We start from the raw sequence: 21,133 nt of genomic DNA, 5'->3' as shown, positions 1-21,133 counted from the left end.
TAAGTTGGATGCTAAAAAAAAAAATACGTCAAACTTAATGGTGCCTTTAAATTTTAGGTGTGTTTGAATTAGTGTGTGTATGTGTTTTCCTTGCTGGTTGGCTGGTAAGTTTGAAATAAAATAATTTTACGCATCAATAAAAAAACATGACCTTACAATACATTTCTGAAAAATGTACTGTGAAAACTTTGACCCTTAATGATAAGCTAAAATCAAAGATTAAAAAAGAAATATTGGATAGGAGCACTATAGTTTTGAAACATGCCAAATGAAGAAATAGGATAAAAACGATAGGTTCATTTTTCCCGGAATGTATTTTACAACAAGGAACATTTTCAGTCTTTCAATATTTTCTACACTTTAAAGTTTCAAAGCTTCACAATTTGAGGTACGGACAACATTATCCCGTAAATTTGTAAACATTTAGTCGAATTATAAATGCTAAGAGACGGCTTTAATCTGTAATTTAGGCATCAAAGTGTTCTTTAAACTTTTACAGCACCAATGCGAGTTACAGATTGAAAAACTGTGTAGACAGCTTTCTATAATAATAAGTATAATATTGAAGACTGATTAATGCCCTCTAGATGTCTTTTGTTTATTTTTGGCGTTTGGGTTTATGTCTTATTAAATCATACATAAATCCTCTTAATTACTCAAATAATGAAACAGAAAGAGGGAAGTTCAATACTGGCTAAACTTTGGACCATTTTTGTTTTAATTAAAGTGATAACTGCTAACCATATTACCAGAGTTGCGTATCTATATATATACTTCTAAAACCGAACTCGATTCTTTGAACCGTGATCACGTTTGACTTGTAAGGACTGCATTTCGTATTCAAATCCATTGAATACTGGACCATTTTATACTTTGAACATAAGAACGTTCTCGTTGCCTTCGTGTTCATGACCTTTTCACTTCGGAGGAAAACTATGTCTTTTAAAATCTAACATATCGATTTTTTCGAATTCGAATAGTTGCTGTTTTCAGTGAGAATATTAATTCAAAAAGAGGAAGTTTTCAGCCATTCCGAAAGCAGGTGGATCGGGTGTGATCAACCAAAAGTTCAGTCAATAAAGGGAGGAGTAACCTTTTTAGTGAACCCATACAGACTATTTGTTTTCATCATTACAGACCTTCAGCAACAATAGACTAGTAAATTGGGGCCGATTACGTATTGACATAATTATTTTACAGGCGCCAACTGAAGACTTGAGTATAAAAGTATGTTTATCTGGACTTCTACCACTTAATAGTAAATCCATGTTAAAGACGTTTATTTGGATGTATAAATACCCAGACACGTCTGTCGAAATCGCGACGCTAGATCCAATGCATCGTGTAGGGAGGGGGAATGGTATGTTATATGCAAATTTAGAACCATTGCAAAAACTCTTAAAGAGTCCCGTATGTGCAGGCCTGTTGCAATAGAAAATGTTGGTTTCCTACTTTTCAGTAACAGTATTAATTTTACACCGGTCGAAACGAATGACATATCCTACTAATTGGGTGTATTGTCAATTTGTTCTCATCCTAGATACAAAATGAAGTATTCGCCACTGGACGTTAGGCAAACACTAACTAGCTTATAGTCATTTATAATGAACATCTTAGACACAGGGCGGAGCCTGGGGTGGGGAATGCTAGGGAATCATAAGGACCGATTCCTTTAGAGCAAAATATTGCTTTTATTATAATACTACACGAAAGTTTTCGATTAGTTTCTCCTCCGCATTAAAAAAATCACGGCACTTTTACTGAGATATTTCTTAACAGTTATACAAAAGTCATGACATTAACATATTATACCAATACCAAATTATTCTGTAACATCAAGGGTCTGTATACCTTTCATACCCTGCTTCCCTTTGAAAGTTTCTATTGGAAAATGTGAAAAATCAGTGTATTTAAGTATCCCACACTGTGAGTAAGGAATTAATATATTGACAATTGTACATGTATGCTACCATGAATTCAGCTTCAATGGTGTGTTGTATCATTGTATACATACTAAAACCCTTAACGCGTGCGGATCGTTATCAACCAGCAGCAATTGATAATGTCAATATACCTTGTGTACAAAAATATTTTCTGATAACCACGCTTTCGCGGGTTTGTTTCTAGTGGGGAATGTAATTTGACTAAACAATAAAACTGTTTTCAATGAATTATTTCATTTTCGATGGCAGTCAATTTTTTAAAGCATGATCTTAAAGAAGACCTTGTAATATTTGCCACTGAACATTAAGAAACGATAAATCAACAAGTTATATCATTTCCTTTCCGATTTGCGGTTTGACAGATATTGAGAAACGAATTAATTACAGCTATAACTTTCGTTAAAAGTCGCCGTAGAACGTCAAGCACGTGCCATTTATTTTTAAATCAAACTTTATCACTGTATCTAAACTACCCCGGCGAAAAATGTTTGGACTCAATAGTATCTAATGTCCGGTACGGTGACGGACAATCAACAGACAGAGAAATGTAGAAATTCTGTTTATTTATATGTTGTTTTAATGATATTGAAGAATATACATACACATATAACTATTTTCGATAGTGTGATGTAATATTTTCTACCACCGTTCTAGATTTATGGAGAAATAAGTAAAAATGCACATCAAAATGGTGAATTGAGTGAACCCTGCCTCGAATTTGTTTAATTTCTCTTTAAATTGAGCACATTGTACGGAAAGAAAGGTACGGAAAGAAAGATATTAACACGGAGATTTCAAGACTTTTCACTATGATCGCCTCAATATTTGCATGTCTGTGCATGGAATGAAAGAAGTGGGTCATGTCAAAATTGAAGCACCCGGTTTTGTCACTGTGTACGACCCGGTTTTGTTCTTAAATTTCACAAAGCAGACCCGGTTTTGTCATAGAAAATAATGCATAATCGCATGACGAAAATTAAAATATGGCGTTCAACAGCAGTTTGAGGGATCGTTGAAACACATTTTCTTTCAGAGGATAACTTATAACCTCTTTGAATCCGTAAACACTTGAATTCCTGCTATATTAGAACAAAGCAAATTTCAATTTTGTTTTTCGTTCATTTTTTTTTACATAAATTAGGCCGTTAGTTTCCTCGTTTGAATTGTTTTACACTTGTCATTTTGGGGCCTTTTATAACTGACTATGTTGTATGAGCTTTGTTCAATGTTGAAGGCCGTACGGCGACTTATAGTTGTTAATTTCTGTGTCTTTTGATCTCTTGTGACGAGTTGTCTCATTGGCAATCACACCACATCTTCTTTTTTCTATCATAAGGAATTAATGTAAGTACATGATATAAAGTATTTATTTCCATTTAAACTTAGTTCGAAGATAAGATCAATAAGGTATAAGTATAGCATTAAAAAATGTCTACTCCCTATTTCGAAAAGTTCCCGTTTGAAATATATTTTAACACATGTTTGTATTGCAATAACATCTTTATAACATCTTTTTGACTCAAATATTTAATTTCTTCCGATGGGCAATGTCCTGATCCGTGCTAACGTAGCTTTTCATAAATTTGTGGTTTCAAAACAAAACAAAACCGGGTCCTATACTGAGACAAAACAGGGTCCTTGTGTAATAAACAACATTGACGAAACAGGGTCCTTCCATTTTGACATGACCCATTTCTTTCGTTCCATGCACAGAAATGCAAATATTGAGGTGCTCATAGTGAAAAGTCATGCAATCTCTGTGTTAATATCTTTCTTTCCGTACTTTTCTTTCCGTAAAATGTGCACAATTTAAAAAGAAATTAAACAAATTCGTAGCAAGATTCACTCAATTCACCATTTTCATGTGCCGTTTTACTTATTTCTCCATTAATCTAGAACGGTTGTAGAAAATATTACATCACACAATCGAAAATAGTTATATGTGTATGTTTATTCTTCAATGTCATTAAAAAACAAATAAATAAACAGAATTTCTACCTTTTCTCTGTCTGTTGATTGTCCGTCACCGTACCGGACAATAGATAAGTATCGAGTCCAAACATTTGTTGCCGGGGTAGTTTAGACACAGTGTTTATCCATGAATGATAGAATATATATTTTTTTTCAATTGATATCAGAGTATTTTCCCTTCCTTATTATTTCTAGAGTTTCGTCTGTTTGTTTATAAGTTCATTAGTTCTAAGCAGTGTAATGTCAAAGAGGAGTCAAAAGATTTTAGAAATGTACATGATATAAAATTATTGGTCACTTTGACTTGCGATTTTGCGCAAAAATGACGTCATTGACATCAGTTTATAGGGAACAGATCCATCCGACTCGGATATAGCTATTGTTTGTTACAGAACAGTTTCTTTTATTTTTCCAGTAAGGTTATATTTTTATGACAAAAAGTTCTATAGGTATGATTTTTCGGCACCTGTCGGTATAATTATATGTACAATATAGAGGTTCTACTTTCTTTCGAACACTTACCAAGAATGACACTTTTTGTCATCTACTAATGATTCAGGCATCCATAAAAGTAAATGAATACACAGAAATTGTCGTGCCCATCAAATAATGCAAATCACATTTTGGTCGTTCATTTCAAATTCATGTACGGCCTTCAACACGGAGCCTTGGCTCACACCGAACAGCAAGCTATAAAGGGCCCCAAAGTGATTAGTGTAAAACAATTCAAACAGGAAAATCAACAGTCTAATCTATATAAAAAACGAGAAACGAGAAACACCTATGAACCACACCAACAAACGACAAACACTGAACAACAGGCCCCTTTCTAGTTCCTATACAAGTCCCTTTCTATACATTTTTGTCAGAAGGTGTTTAATTGAAAGACCAAAAAAAACAATTAGAATAATACAAAGAAAGGAGTTTTTTTTTTACAGTTTTTATTTGTTAACTTGTGATTAATCATTTATTGGTGTTTACTTCATATTGTTAAGACTGACATTTTCTCTTGAATGAAATTAATTTCACCACGCGCCTTTCCCCCGGTTATTCGCCTCTTATAGTTTCCTTTTCTTCAACTTTTAAAAACATAATTCAACCCCAAAAACTTGAAATCAACACGGCATATACGGACGTTTGCCGACCGTCGTATCAGCTTGTGTAGTCATGAACAGAATTAATTTGATAGATCATAGTTTAATTAACAACCAACTGCTTAAATATAAACGTATCAATTCAATTTGTAATATCTTCATTTATCTATTTGCAATATCTCTTAGTCTTTTGTTTATATCTTTATATCAGTTTAATTCTTGCTACAATTAAATCATTCAGAATAAGGAATTTAATGAACTAACACAGGACTTTTATATTTTTGCTATATATTTGGTAAGTTCTTTTATGTATTTTTTTAAAATAATTGCTAGATACATTTTTACAATGAAAACCTTCCTGTAATCTGGACAAAGCCTAGTAAGGCTGGTAAATCTGAAAAGCATGTGCAGATGGTAAAGTACTTGTAATCTACCTTCTACGCAGAAAAAATACAGGACTGCATAATTATGTTTTTAAAGTCTTTTACGAAAATTGTCAAGTCAGAGCTAGTAAAAGTGTTCATTAAAAAGGAATTTGTGATCTTGAAGCAAACTGATAAGTTTAAATGGCATGTGCAGAAAGATATGTACGTATCAAACTTCTGCACTGGAAAAAAAAAACGATGAAATAAGCTCTGTTTTAAATAATTAGCATGCCCTCAGTTGAAATATTCACTATATTAAAGTAAGAGGGTGTAGTTTGGCTGCCAATGATAAACTATATGTTCCTATTAGAGTCCAAATGACGTGGATGTAAGCAAATGATGGTAACTGTATGGCCTTCTACGCAAATAGACCAATTCTGAGTTGTAGTTTATGAATGAGCCATGACGATTGGCCCGAAAGTCGTCTACGAGCAAAGCCGATACCGTATAGCAAGCTATTAAAAGTCTACGACATGAAAAAATGTTAAAAAAAACGAGAAAACCAACGGCCTCATTTATGCAAAAACCAATAAACGAAAAACAAAAAATGACAGACTGCAACCACCGATTGCCGCTAAATTACAGGCGAGTCACATATATAATGCGCCGGGGTTACACATGATTAAATTGCGCAAGGACTACATATCATCTAAAGGAATTTTAATACATCTTAACATTTTCCACCAAGATTTTACTCATCTTTTATAATTTGGTATGCTATAAAACGATAACACGACAATTGTGTTTGCTCTCATATGACAACAAATGTCATCATTTTCTTTTATCTATTTTTTGTGGGGAGTAGGGTAGGAGGGACAAGGGGTGTATTCAGCTTCAGGTTTTTACTACGGTATACGTAAATTCTTGAACTTTTATTCATTTTTATTATTTTTTCTAGTCTTTAACATATCTTTAAAATGTATAATTGTTTTATTGTGGGTCTGTATCTTGACAACGTTTTTGATATTTCTTCGATCCTGTTTGTGCATTTTTCCTTGACGCCGATTGTCCATCTATAAATTTTAAAATGAATTGTATGATTATAGAAAATCTTATTTTACGTTTGGAAGTTTAAGAATATGTGTTATTAAAACAAGAGTGCACTAGATGTCGTGCTAACCATACTCAGGGCCACTCGTAAATCAAAGTATCGGAAAACAGGAAGTACACATGTATGTGTCTGACATATATTAAATGCGCACACACGTTACACACCACTGTCCAGTAGTTGACCAAACATAAAGTAATTCTGTTCATTTGATCGTTAGAAACAAGTTTACCAAAATATTTGTTTTCATGCAACATTTTTAACAATATAAGTATCGGGAAATGGGTGTCTGGTGACAAACATATGTGTTGACCGAACGGGCAGACAGACTTGGGGAATAAACAACGTTTTAATTGCTGTTCTTCGTCTCAAAGTCAGTCTCCTTCACCTTTTTATACGTACATGTATGAACGATTGACTTGTATCTGATAATATTATTATTGATCATGTGATAATGTCAGTCAAGTCCTTCTGAATTAAATGTTGATCACGTCATCTTATCTTCTTTAATGACTGTTTAAATACTAATCAAAGTACGTAATATGCCAATCAAAAGAGAGGCCACGTTCTTGCGTTATGGAGTTCAAAAGTTATCGTTTAAATACCGATCATCCCAAAACTATAGAATTACAAACCATTTAACATTTTCTATATAGTTTAACCTAATGAAATATCGAAGCACACTTTATACTCGAATAAAATTTATTTTATTACCTTGGAACGCAATCAGAAAACGCGAACTATGAAAAAGATGATAAATATATTGCCAAAATTGGAATAAAAATACAATTATGTCTATCAAATCTCTGATGTCATTAAGATGACCAGGTCGGTGATGAAACGTTGATCAGATATGATAAAAATAACCTGATGGGGTATTTAGATAACTTACATAAAGCTAGTTATGTAGTTTCGGAAAGCACTTTTGTACTTGTATCCGGCCACCAAACACCTGATCAGTAAAACAATATTAAAAGTCACAAGTTAAAGTACATACTTATCTTATTATTTCAAACATTATGTTTTCATTCATTCATTCATTCATTAAAAAAATTATTATATTCAGTCAATTCGCTTGTTGTTTTTTTTCGTTCTGCTTCTTACTTCCAGTCGCTAAATGTAATGCAAAAAAAGTCCTTTACTTTTAATGAAGAACGTTACAAATACAATGCTCGTAATTCATTTCTTCATAGTTACACAATTCATTTATTCTTTCATATATTTGTTCTTCACTTTATTCGTTCATTTATCCACTGAGTTAGTAAATTTATATTACAGTTGATTGCTATGACCAGAAATGGCTGCCGCCGTACTACAGAGAAACCCTTCAATATCGTTTGATACACTACCAGGAGGCAGGAAGACACGAAAACACAGCTTTGACTATAAGCAGTCAGAGGCAGATCCTTATTCCAGACGACAGTCGATAAAATACCACTTCCCAATACCATTGCTAGATGAAACAGAGGTCAACGAGGTAAGAACCTATTGCAAATGATTGACTGTTAAAATGTTTAACGCCACTTTTAACACTCCTAAGCACTCTCCTGGATACACTTTCATCAGGAAATGATTTCTCTGGAAAACATAACATTTCAAATATTAAAAACAATTAACGTTTAAAGTCTTGAAATTTTGACTTTTTGAAGGTATAGACTTAAAAAAAAAAAAAAACAGGTTTTAAAAGTCGAAATTTTATTAGTTAGGTTAATTTATTAGTTGATCAATTATGTGATATGTGGTGCCTGCACTTAGGAATCACTAGACAGTCACTCGCGCAAGTATGAACGTATATCTACTTTATGGGTTGAGTATACTTGGGTTTAGTGAAACCGTGTTTTCTTATCCCAATGCGGATCAAGGATTTTTCGAAATAAGCAAGGGTAAGGGCACTGGATTTCTTTTAGAATTTACTTTTGTTAAAAAGAAGAACTTCCGAATTTATCATGTACATTTTTAATTAAAAACTGACTGAAATTACTGATAACAAATGAAATTCTTTTATTGTAGACTGTAGTAAGTGAAGATGAAATAAGAAAAAGTGTATATGGACTACCCTTAAGTCAGATGAGTTTTGTAGCTGTTGAATCGGCAGTATGGAGACCAACAGTTGCTAGTTGTAGACGTTCTGTGTTATGGTCACGTGAACGGAAGTTATATGAAGCTCAAAGTAGACAACGAATGGAGGAATTTAAAGAAAAACCTTACATGCAACATCAATATCCAGAGCTAAAGAGGCATTATCCGGGAACTTGGCGTTTAGCAACAAAACAAGAAATAAATGGCATTGTCGTCAGGTTAACGAAAAATCCAGCGCCAACTTCCGCCAGCGTTATGGGTCGTCGTCGAATTCAATCAGCTCCGCCTAACTTACCTATTCTTCATACACGCAGTGGAATGACAAAACGACCGACGACATCAAATACTATTTAAAAGGAAACTATAAGATTTTTATATATTACAACAAGCACTAAAAATAAAAAGTGACTTCGAAAAAGACAGCTCGACTCGATTTGACCTATGTATATAAATGTTAATAAACAGAAAGTCATTGTAATTAATTCATTAACCTTTCATGAAGATTGGAAAAACAAAACATGACTTTGATCAGCTTTCAGTACGTACTTTGTAAGTCAGTAAGTTATTTGGTTGAAATAAAGAGCAAACATTTGTCTATCTTCAATCATAAAATAAATGCATGTATAAAGCAAATACATAATTATTAAATTCAGAAACACTGCTGTAAACGATTGTACATCGACTGAGGCTGATAGAGTTATCTCCCATGTTATGTATTTTGAAATAACACTTGATTTATTCTTTAATATATACCTATGTAACAATATTCAAAATACGCAATTAACTATGTTCATGATGGGTAAATAATTAATAATATACAGTGTCTTGTTTTAAAGACATCTTCTCTGTTTACACTCAAAATGTATCTTAGTGACAGACATTATCTCTTAGTATATATAATAGAACCTGGGACTAATACGTTGACATTATCAATTAGTCCTAGATAGAACTAATTTCCCTAACACACAGATATATAAAAAAAAAGAGGGTACTACAGACTAGAAATAATGTTTCGGAACAATTCTTTTCTGTACTTCTTTAGTTTCGTTCATGTAATGGTAAAATAAAATTCACCTTCATCCCTAGAATTATATATGTATTTTAAAACTTTTTAGCGCACTAAAAATGATATAAAATCATCTATTCGTCAAGTTAAGTTTATTTTATTTTAAGTTCAAATGTTTTCAAACATTGTAAGTTTTCCAAAAACATTTATGTCAGCTGACCACATTTGTTTTCAGTTCTGTTTTTATTTTATATTAACTTTGTGTTGCTTACTCGAAAAGAGTGTAGCACATTGATAATAGAGGCGTATTTTTAAAAACCAAACCAAACATATTATGTAAATAAATACTCTTGAAACACATCACTCTTTTGAATGACATTATATTTGCGTTTGAGTGTCAGACCTATTCATGTGTAACGGATTGTAAATTTTAAATGTAACTTTGTGCATGTGTACATTTATAATTTGATATCGTTTGCTTCAGAAAATAAATGTTCGACTAGCCAGTTCAATTCTTTTGATTATTGATATACAGAGCATGTACATGTATATGATTGTAACTTACAGATATGCAATTATCCTTCAGTATTTTACCTGCGCCGCCAACGGCAAAAGCAGGACTTCGTCCGTCATTCCGTCCGTAGGAAAGACCGTTGGTAGAAAGTTTTCTTGGCTTCTATTAATGGGAATGATTTTCATATTTAGTCTGCAGCTTGATAATGCAGGGTTGTAGCGTGTAAACTACATAAACATCTGCCGTGCAGACACTGCCGATATTTTGAAATTTTACAACATTAATTCATTGTACAAGGAAAACCTTCTCAATATGATTATTTCTAGTTCAAATAAAAGACATTCTACTCTGTAGCATTATCAGATAGTCTACATTAATAAAGTTCAAGACTCAATATGTATTTATTAAGTTTAGAAAATTATTGAAGATTTTTTTTTTACACACATGGTCATCAGTTTTGCGGATAACAATTCAGTATGAAATAAGGTGAGGTGGTATGTTTGCCAATGAGACAACTATCCATCAAAGTCCGAATGCCGCACAAGCAAACCTACAGTAAAGTTAGCTATAAGAAGCACCTACATGACTCAATCAATTTGTCTTTCGTTCAAATTACGAAAAGAAGAATCATTATGGCTTCAACTTAAAAATTTGTGGTTAAGCAACTCTATACAAAATCATATTATTAATCGAATATTTTTAAGGATTTGAGTTCGTTAAAACTTAATCACATGTACATTTGTATTTACTCAGTTTGCAAGCCAATAATAATGTGTTTAGCTTTTCGTAGGTCAAAAACAGCATATTACACAGGGCATACAGCTTGTTACTAAAAATACATTCTAGAAATTCCCCAATATGACATTGTTCATGCAATAGTTTTTGATTAATAATATTACAATTGTAGCCCTTGGGTGAGGTCAATACGATAATATATCGACCTAGAGAAGCATATTGACCTCGGACTTCGTCCTCAGTCAATATGCTTCTCTTGTTCGATATAACCTCGTATCGACCTGATACAAAGGCTATAATTGTACAATATTTGTTCTTTTTCGCAATGTACATGTATTTGAAACTGAAAATAGTTATACAATCTGATGATATACATATATCTTTGCATTCTAAAAAAATATCAAAAATATTTAAATGTTGGCTCACTATAGCTACCCACGAACCCCCTTTTGCATGATTTTAAGTGGAGAAGAACTTGAATATTAATGATAAATCACAAGGGAATATGGCCATACCTCTGTACATAGAAACGAAAAAGACTACAGATGTAAATACAATACAACATAACACTAAGGAGTTAACCAACCCCGAGGGTATCCCGGTGGTCCCAGCTTTCCGATTGAGGTGTACAAATCCCTGTATTAGGGTAGGCTGTTTGGTTTTGCAGGATGTGTACGCATACAAATGTATGTAGAGTGACACGCTCTCTGCACGTTATAAAAACCGCGTTTACAGCAATTCTTTGAGGGGTAATTAGGTGCCCGTTTGAAAGCACATTTCATCCCTGTTCAACATGATCACATTTTCCAGTTGCAGTCAGAAAATCCGCCTACATATTGCATTAATTGATAATTTGTTGTTTTCGTCCTGAATTAGCATTACATCTGTGTCATGGAAACGCTAAGCAAGGAACAATCAATCATAATATGAAAAAAAGATATAAGTGGGATTTGGAGTTTCTTTAATTTACACTTGACATAACAAACATTTGGCATGTACACGTAAGTATTTATTTAAATTTTCACAACCTTCTTATTGTTTAATGTTAACATTTTTATCGCACTTATGGTGTATGGGGAGTGACTTCAAAGACGCCAAGTGTTTTAAATACTTCAAAATAGGGTTACCAGTTTCTTAAATTTATTATATGAAATTTTCCAAATATATTTATGTCTTTCATCAAACATAAGTGTGTCATTAACACTTATTTCGATATATCTACGGAAAGGTATGGGTTAAATTTTTGTCGAACATATGTAGTCCCATATACAATGTACTCTCTGTTAGTGAAAGTGTTATATGAATATAGTATACAATCTATACCACTTGTGCTTTCCAAAAATAAAACATGTCCGAGGGAAGAAGTAGGTAATATAATTTCAAATTTTATAAAAAAAAAATTATACCTGTAAGTGAATAATATGTTATTGTACATGTGCGGTAAAGTTTGATACTCATATATTTGATTAATTCATTGTTGTTTATTGATCGTACACATAAAAAATATTTCATGCATATACAATCGAAGCGCGTGAACAGCAACATGTAGGTTATACAAAGTCTATACTTGCATGTGAAAAGCGGGAAATTGAAAATGAAACTTTATGAAACAGATTTTGGGAATGGGTAGAAATTTCAACAGGTCAATGACAGACCACTTAAGGGGTTTGTAAGTTGATGTCTGATGTTGTTTGCACATGGATTTTAAGAAACATTGCTTGTCTTTTCTTATTTCAAATCTTTAAAGCGAGACATGTTGACAATGCATAACCACTTTTCTAATGTTTATACCCGTATTTTGACATTTTAAGATGTCTTTTGATTTTTGTGTCGCTATGTTGCTGTCCGAATAACATTATCGCATCTATCCTTTTATTCAAATTGCAGTGGTACCTTTCGTGCTAGGGGATATCATCAGCTCAGTAGTCGGAGGTTCGATACTGAAATGATATATAATATTGAAAAAAGACTTAGGTTCCGATTCTCTTAGGCAAATTTGATATTAGATGGGTTTGGCTATTCTTTTAAGGTGTCTTTTGGTCATTTAGCTCCTAGTACATTTAAGTACTTATTCATCCCTGGGTCTAAATTGTTTTTGTTCGAGCATTCATGAAGAAGGTCAATCCAGAAAAGAGATTCGAACGAATCAAATGTATAATGTGTTATTTCCATTTCATACTATCATTTCATACTATTAGCGCAATCCGTCCGGCTGGACATGGCCGCAATGTTTTTTTTGTATGTCCCATGCAACCAACCAAATATCATTCTCCTGCACAGGTCAACCTGCTGGACGAAAGAAGTTCAATTGCCCCAATTCTTCACCTCAGTCATGGTTGGGGTATACAGAACTATACTTATTGATTCCACAAGAAAATAACATTTCTGATCAAATTAATGTAATTTTTATTTAATGTTTTTTTTAAGTATATTATTATGATTGTTGCTTATTATAAGTTTAATTTCACAGTCTTGTAATTCTATTTTCCGTAGGCGATACAGTAGATGGCACAGTAACTCTATATATCAACATTAGTACTATAGTACATATAAACATCGTATTACCTTTCATAAATGTTTAATGAAATATCAAATACACGGGGATATAAATTTCATATTTATATTGCATTTGATCAGATTAATAAGTTAAGTAATAGAAAAACCGTAAATAATTTAGCCTTGCTGAAAGGAAAGGTTAATTCACATAAAAGAACCTATCCGGTTAAGTCATTGTTAAACTAAAAACCATTTAGGCATTGAAGTAACTTTATCAGTCGTGAATACAATTGAAGTTGATATCGAATGTTTATTATTTGAAAATGTATTTCAAGCGAAATTTTAGACGATTTATGATTAGTTTTACGGAACATTGTTCTTAAGTGTAGTTCATATATCTAAACGCAAGTAAATAGATTTGAAGTGTACGAAAAGTTGACTATAAATATGACGTCCTCTGAACTTTTAGAAATGTAAGTTTGTTATTTTATTTTGTTTATTTTTAAATTCATATATGAATTTGATGTTTAGATTTAATGTTGTAATGTGTGTCCTTGTCTTTTTCATCGTGTTAGTTTGAAAAGACAATTTTTTATCGTGCATACTATTCCGGTGGGCTGTTCATACAATCAGTTATTAAGCTAACCCGATAATACAGTCGTTATATTACGCTCACTATCAATCACTACACTGTAAAAATGGTGTTTAGAGTCTAAACATAATCCTAAACGCGAATTTTGTTCTCACTTGAGCACATGTTTAACCCTAAACATGTTCTACTTTGTGCAAATGTTTAGGTTTAGAACACCATAATACTGTCCCCTAAGAACATGTTTAACCCTAAACATGTTTAACCCTCTAGAACATGTTTAGCCTCTATGTGTTTCTTTCCTAAACATGTTTAACCTCCATCATGTTCCAATCCTAAACATATTTAGTCTCCATCATGTTCCCATCCTAAACACGTTTAGCCTCCTTTATGTTCCCATCCTAAACATGTTTAACGGGCAAATTTGTTCTCTAGTACTGGTAGTAAATACTTGTGTGACAGGAATCATCCCATCAATCATCAAAAACCATACAATTACTCCAAAACTGATCTACTGTCGGTGTCTAACATTACATTGGAATCTTTAGATGTGCAAGCAGTTGCAACCTGAAACAGATTAAAACAATCCACAAAGTATCATGTTTAAAATACCTCAATTTTAATTGTACAAAAAGTGTTGGTACACGCGTGTCATTTTCTGTCTGATTGATTCAATACTATACACGTTTCATATACTTTATTACAAGAATTATAATTAAATGTGATTTATTTCATCCTTTAAGATATATATGTAGTTTTGATATGCAAACTGGGAAGACGTAAATGGGTTCAGAACCTTATCGATGTAAAATATTTGCTTAAATATAATTATACAATACGTTTATTTGCGATTCCTTTTATAAATAATTTAAAGAAAACGTGAATCCATATGTGTAGATTTAAAACGATTTTAAAATGGTATGCCTAGCTCCCCCTTTTTGTCAATATTGTATCTAACCTTGTGGTGTTTGAAATTTCCTGTAAGGACACTCTCTAGCTTCACCTAATTACATTGTAATAGACAATAATATTAGATAATACTTATCTGACATTTCCGTTGTCGCTTTTTGAACCTTCCATGACATGGATTGTTGATCTTCTGCATCCCGGAATTTCAATTTTTCAAATGCATGATTATTTGCGCACGCGCCAATTCTGCTTCCTATTGTTTGTTGTGTTCTAAACCTAAACATGTTTAGGCACATGTCATGTTTAGCTTATAGTTATATATAACTTCAAGTGTCTTCTGTTCTAACCCTAAACATGTTTAGAGGAATATCACGTTTAACATTGAAGTGTTTAGAATTAGAACACTATCCTAAACATGTTTAGATCTAAACATGTGCTCAAAGTGTTCTATCTCTAAACTCCTTTTTTACAGTGTACATTAACCTCGAAAGGCAGAGAGAATCGGAGACGGTAAAGGGCTTGAATTATTCGAGTTATCATTTAGCTAGAATAATCATCATAAGACAAAAAGGCTAATGGCAGTTGAAGATAAGGCAATATTTTAAAGTGATTAAAACAAAAATAGTTGTCGATCTTTAACCTTATCACAATTAAAATGGATTCATATAACAGTACAGGATTCAAAATTATTAACACAAGGAGTAAAAAGACGAAAAGAAACAAAAACACAACCTAAACAATTAAACATATAATACAAAAAAAAATAATAATGCATCTATACAAACCTGACAGCACCCTCCTCCATAACCCCCCCCCCCCCCAAAAAAAAAAAAACACAAAAAACTAGCACCTAGCATGCGCAAACTTTGGAAAAAAGAATAATTGGGATTGTATATGTATTAAAAAAAACTTCATGGCTTATTATATACATAATATCATGTTTACTGTAATTAATATATTTTTCTTATTTTTTACAGAGTTTGGTCTGATGAAAGTTTGAATTATGTTTCACCGGATCATGATCACTTATCTTTCTACGAAAGTCCTGCTCCAAGTCCATATATTTCACACCATTATGGAACTATGTCATCATATTTCAAACAACCTTATATGGACCATCACTTTCCAGAACTAAGCAAACCATACCAGAATATGTGGAAGCTTGTTAGCAAACATGAACTATCGCACATCATTACGAGACTGAGGAGAAGTACACTTTCTTCTCGTTCCAGACAGAAAAGACCACACAGTGAACATATTGGTGACTACGTCAAACAAGAGGACCAACGCAAATTATGTATGACTCCAAACGGCCCGAAAGAATTCCGAAGCTTTCGCTGAGATTTTAATGTTTAGCGTCGGTGCTTATAAATATTTGCAATAACAATTAATTTCAATTATTCAAACATTTGTGTTTGCCTGTGATTTTATGGAACGAAATAAATCATTCATTGTATTTATAAACAGAAGTATCATCATTTCCGTGAGTGCAATGTTTTCCCCAAGCATATATATGTAGCAGTTGTATAGTTCGTTTCATACTAGTCCATACAAGGTATCAATAACTGTGTTACATTGTAAAACTGCAGATTTCGTATCATTTAAAAAATAAAACAAGGAGTGAAAGATCGCTGTTAAAATTGTTCATAACGTCAGAGGTTTTACTGCGGTTGAGGATTTATTTTCAAAAGTTTTTTTCAAAGCAATACAACTCTCCAGCGTGCTGATTATTCATGGTAATTTTTATGAATCATTACATACAATGTAAGAAGCTGGTGTTGGTTGGGGATTGTGACGTGTCGTGGTACAATTTATCGTAAACAACTTGGAAAAATGATTGTTTGTGGCTTTTTGTTTTATGTCCAGTGGCAAATATTTCATTCTAAGTCTGGACATTAACAAATCAAACAATAAAACAAATAAAATGGTACTGAAAGTTGGACAACTGGGATTTAGGACTGACTGTCATTGAATAAGACGGAATGTCGAATAGGGACATTAATTTTGCCTTGTAGCATATCTCCCCTTAAATAGTTGTTACCATGTTTTGTAATTCTCAAAGGTTTCTTTTAAAATTTAGTTCCCTTATCAATGTATACATATTTTGCCTTCAATACTTAAGACTGGTATACCTATTCTTTAACATATATATTGGTCAAGTATTCCCCAGTCATGTTTTCCCTGTTCCCTTTACCGCCTTGATCCGTGGTCTCGTGGATGCGTGTTCGCGTCGAGTGCGGATGGTCGTCGGTATTTGCTGCTTCTAGGCTTCTACGCTAATCACATGGTATAAAGGTGTAAGAGCAAAGCTCAGAGTCAGAATAATGTGTCAGGATAGGGTGACATGTCTTCCTACTGACTGTAACTATTACCTTGTGAATTAGCACGTTTAAACTCCGGCTCAGCGTGTAGGTCTAGTACAAAGCAGGGGAAATATTCATATCACATTAACATGTTATCGTCCTGAATATACATTTAATTTGCCACTGGACGTTAAACAGCAATCCATCATCATTGCCATCCCTGTCCCCTTTACTTCACATAAACATTCCTTAAACAAATTCGCCTCAGTTGACAATGTTTTTTCGGGGAAACAATCTGCTCTATCACCCTCTCAGCTATGTCTTATTTATATAGTGAACCTCCGCAGCGCGTGTATGCCCAAGTATTTGTGTCAAACAATCAACACAAAATATTGCTACTAAAAACCAATATTTGCACCATTGCCGCAAAATGCTAAGAATATTCCAAGATGGCTATAAAAAAATCTAAAGTCGAAGACAACATGGAAAAAGGACAAAAATCAGTCAATAAAAACACTATTTATAACTTGAGATGATAAATTACGAAAAGGAATGAACGCAGGTGATCCAGAAGGGTTCAAAAGCTCCAGAAATTTCCATCCTGAATGAAAAGTAAGCAAATCGGAATATATATCAACTATTTTGGCCTCAATCAGTTTCGGAAGAACCTATTTCAAAAAGCGCTACCAAGGCATTTGTGACTCTTTATTAAACAGCAATACTTTTTAACTGTTTAAATTGGATTTGCATTTTTAAAGTTAAAATGTTCATCATGTGAAATAATTCATAGTTCCTGAAAGCAAAGACAAAACGTGAACTGTATACTTTTCGCCTAACGTATAATAAAGTGCACTTGTTTTCAACATTCTGTGAATTGATTACCGATAAGTACCTTGTTTTGAATTGCTAACATTGTTTTTAACGGTTTACTTAAAATAAGCTTCTAAAATATTTTAAATACCTTACTGACACACCATTGTTTTAAAATAGGTTTTTACAATGTTAAGCCTCAAAAATGTATTGTCTGTGAGGAATGTTTAATTGCCGTATGTGTGTACACTCCCTGTTGTAAGACTAGAATTCATATTGTTCAAGCTTAAATTTGAGTGTGATTCCAATTGCATGTTGAACTTTATCTGAATTTCCGTTTGCATCAACGGCTATTTGTCTTCTATTTTGTCCAATTTCCCTTCAAATGAATTTCACACCAGGGCTATTTTCGGAAAGTCCTTCAATCTTTTCTTTTACAGTATCATAGATTAAAATGTACTTTAATGTTTTACATCATTTTCTTGCGTTTTACCAAGTTATTTACTTGTATTATCCTAAAGATGTCCAATACAAAAATTTTGACAAATCTTGGCAAACTTGATTCTATTTTTACCAAAACTGTATAAGGACATCATTAACCAAAACAATAGTCGGTGAAAAGTAAGCTATGTATTGGGTTTCGAACAAAAAATAAAACATTTTAATTTAGAGACATCCTTTGACGAAATTTTTTACAAAAACAGGTAAAAACGATTTATTGATTGTTAGTTGCTTAATGTCCAGTCGCAAATATTTCATGCATGTTCAGGACGATGTAAGATCGATACAATGTCTTCATTTTATATTTGATAAATAATAAATATTAAAACTTGTTGACAATTTGTGTGAGAATATTATATTATAACTCTTTATACAAAGGGACATAACCATTTTCTGGGAAATTCTAAAACAAGTCCTCAAATCTTTGTTAAATTCACAATATGTGTACAACTTTATTCGATATTCCGATATCATTTTGTCATAATTTTGTAACAAATAACAAAAGTAAGAAGCCGAATTGACCAAAAATTTCTCTATTTACAATTTCAAGGAAATTTTGAAATTTAACTTAAGAAAAAGAAAGGACATTACAAATCAATTATAACCAAACTATGTCCTTTTATGCAAAATATAGAAAATAAACTCATAGAATCCATTGTTTACTTTTTTCAAAAGCAATGTGTGATATGCATTCCATTTTGATGGATATTTGTACAAGTGTTGAAGAATACCTTTAATTTATTTTTTTACTCAAATAATATTCAATCTAGTGATTAAATGTGAGTACATGTACTAGTAAAAAAAATACAGGGGAATGATGACAATGATACATTATACAAATCCTCGTTTTACTGCACTGTTCATTGCGTTTCTGTTTGCATGATCGGCAGCTGACATTAGCATATAAGAAGTATGATTTTCATTTCAGTACAACAAGTACTTTGAAAGAATAGTTCTACTCACTGATAAACAAGGTGTTTGAAGACAAACATCTTGATTCACACAACAGTTGTTCAATCTGTTAATCATTATCATAACAAATAACTTATTGATGGAAGAGTAAACGCATGATGTCCAGCGACACAAACCGCATTGGTGGTGTCGTGGTAGCGTGTTCGCCTCGAGTACGGGAGTTCGGGGTTCCAACCCCAACCGATTCAAAACAAGGACTTGAAAACTGGTATTTACTGCTTCTCTGCTAAGCACTCGGCTTTTATGAGTAGAAGCAAAGCCTTGTCGACTCGGAGTCAGACTTATGTGTCCGGTCTTGTGCTGACTATTATCTTCTGGACCAGCACGTTAAAAATCCGGTTCAGCGTGTCGGTCTAGTACAATGCAATGTTTATACTAACATATAGCACATTATCATGTTCTCTTCCTAAATATGCATTTAATTTACCATTGGAAGTTAAACAGGCATCCATCCATCCATCCAGCGACAAAAATTACTATTAAATGTGATATGATTATACACGTTTTTCTCAATAATAGACCTACCTAATTAAGACTTATCACCGGGTTTGTACTTGCATGAACAACTCGACGGGTGCCACATGTGGAGCAGGATCTGCTTACCCTTCTGTATGTATAGTTAACTTAGTCCATATATTATGCTACAGCCCTTCCAGAGCACTTGGGATCACCTCCAGTTTTTGGTGGGGTTCGTGTTGCTCAGTTTAAAGTTTTCTATATTGTACTCTGTAGACTGTTTGTTTGTCTTTTTGGTCGTTTTTCGTTTTTTCCATGACATTATTTGTTCATTTTCGACTAATGAGTTAGACTTTCCCTCTGGTGTCTTCCGCCTCTTTTATATACAAGCTGTGCCAAATTTTAGCATGCTAGGAAAAATGTCAACAACCAAGACTCGTTATTAAGACTTATAACCTTTATACCACATGCTTGGCGGTGAAGCAGCAAATATCAATTTTAATCTCGATGTCCAGGGATATAATCAAAATATATCGCCTTGCAGCGCTCACGTATCCACAAGATCATTAAGGTCCTCGTGGCAGTGATATAATAAATGCAAATACAACAGTTGGGTGATTCGATTCCTTTCTTGATTCAAGGATTGCAGCTGGTGTCCAGGTTCGTCTTTTACTAGATATAATAGCCATAGCTATCATATCTCATAGCTATTATATCTTTGCTTAGTCTATTTCAAATCTCTTAAAGTTATGATTTTCAAACATGAAATATTGTTATCACTGTTGGTATTACTTCTGTACCAAAAATTTCAAGTACAAATCAAGTACTGTAAAATACTGCGACTCTTTTCACAAAAAATCTTACGATTAAAATTGATCGTAAGTTATACTGAAATGTGTATGACTTACGAGTACTTTTACTCTTAAGATTTTTTGTGAAAAGAGCCGCAGGTACCTAAATATTACAAGAATTTTAAAGTAAAGAAATAGTACTTAATATTAAAAGTAAATTTCCAGTACTACATATTTTTAGCACAGAAAAAGTACCTATGCAAAAGAAGCAGTGTACTAATTGTATACATTTAAGCACCAGTTAGATTTTATTGCTGGTTAAAATTGAATAGGTTTATATTTATTTTGCTTATTTACAAATTTCTTTTTTGCTTTTATTATATAAGAACCATTGTAATTATTGCAATCATATCTAAATTTAATGTAATCATCCAGCTCAGATTTGGGCACTGTGATAAGCAATAAATATTCTGCATTTTGTTTGGTAAAAT

General features: G+C 32.8%; 1 protein-coding gene and 2 long non-coding RNA genes across 3 annotated transcripts in view; 2 read left to right on the top strand and 1 right to left on the bottom strand.

Moving 5' to 3' along the window:
• LOC127728939 (uncharacterized) overlaps nucleotides 1–21,133 on the bottom strand; it is a 667,964-nt gene that overhangs the window by 69,592 nt on the left and 577,239 nt on the right. The gene's annotated exons all lie outside the window — the stretch shown is intronic.
• Nucleotides 5,244–10,073, top strand: LOC127729672 (uncharacterized). The gene is made up of 3 exons (XR_007994755.1): nucleotides 5,244–5,303; nucleotides 7,760–7,958; nucleotides 8,492–10,073. It is a non-coding gene; the product is annotated as an uncharacterized LOC127729672 (long non-coding RNA).
• Nucleotides 13,576–16,435, top strand: LOC127729677 (uncharacterized). The gene is made up of 2 exons (XR_007994759.1): nucleotides 13,576–13,784; nucleotides 15,787–16,435. It is a non-coding gene; the product is annotated as an uncharacterized LOC127729677 (long non-coding RNA).

The sequence above is a fragment of the Mytilus californianus genome, unplaced genomic scaffold, assembly GCF_021869535.1.
Source record: "Mytilus californianus isolate M0D057914Y unplaced genomic scaffold, xbMytCali1.0.p SCAF_2, whole genome shotgun sequence".
NCBI classification, from domain to species: domain Eukaryota; kingdom Metazoa; phylum Mollusca; class Bivalvia; order Mytilida; family Mytilidae; genus Mytilus; species Mytilus californianus.
The sequence above is the reverse complement of the archived record's forward strand: the minus strand, read 5'-3'. Positions and strand labels throughout refer to the sequence as shown.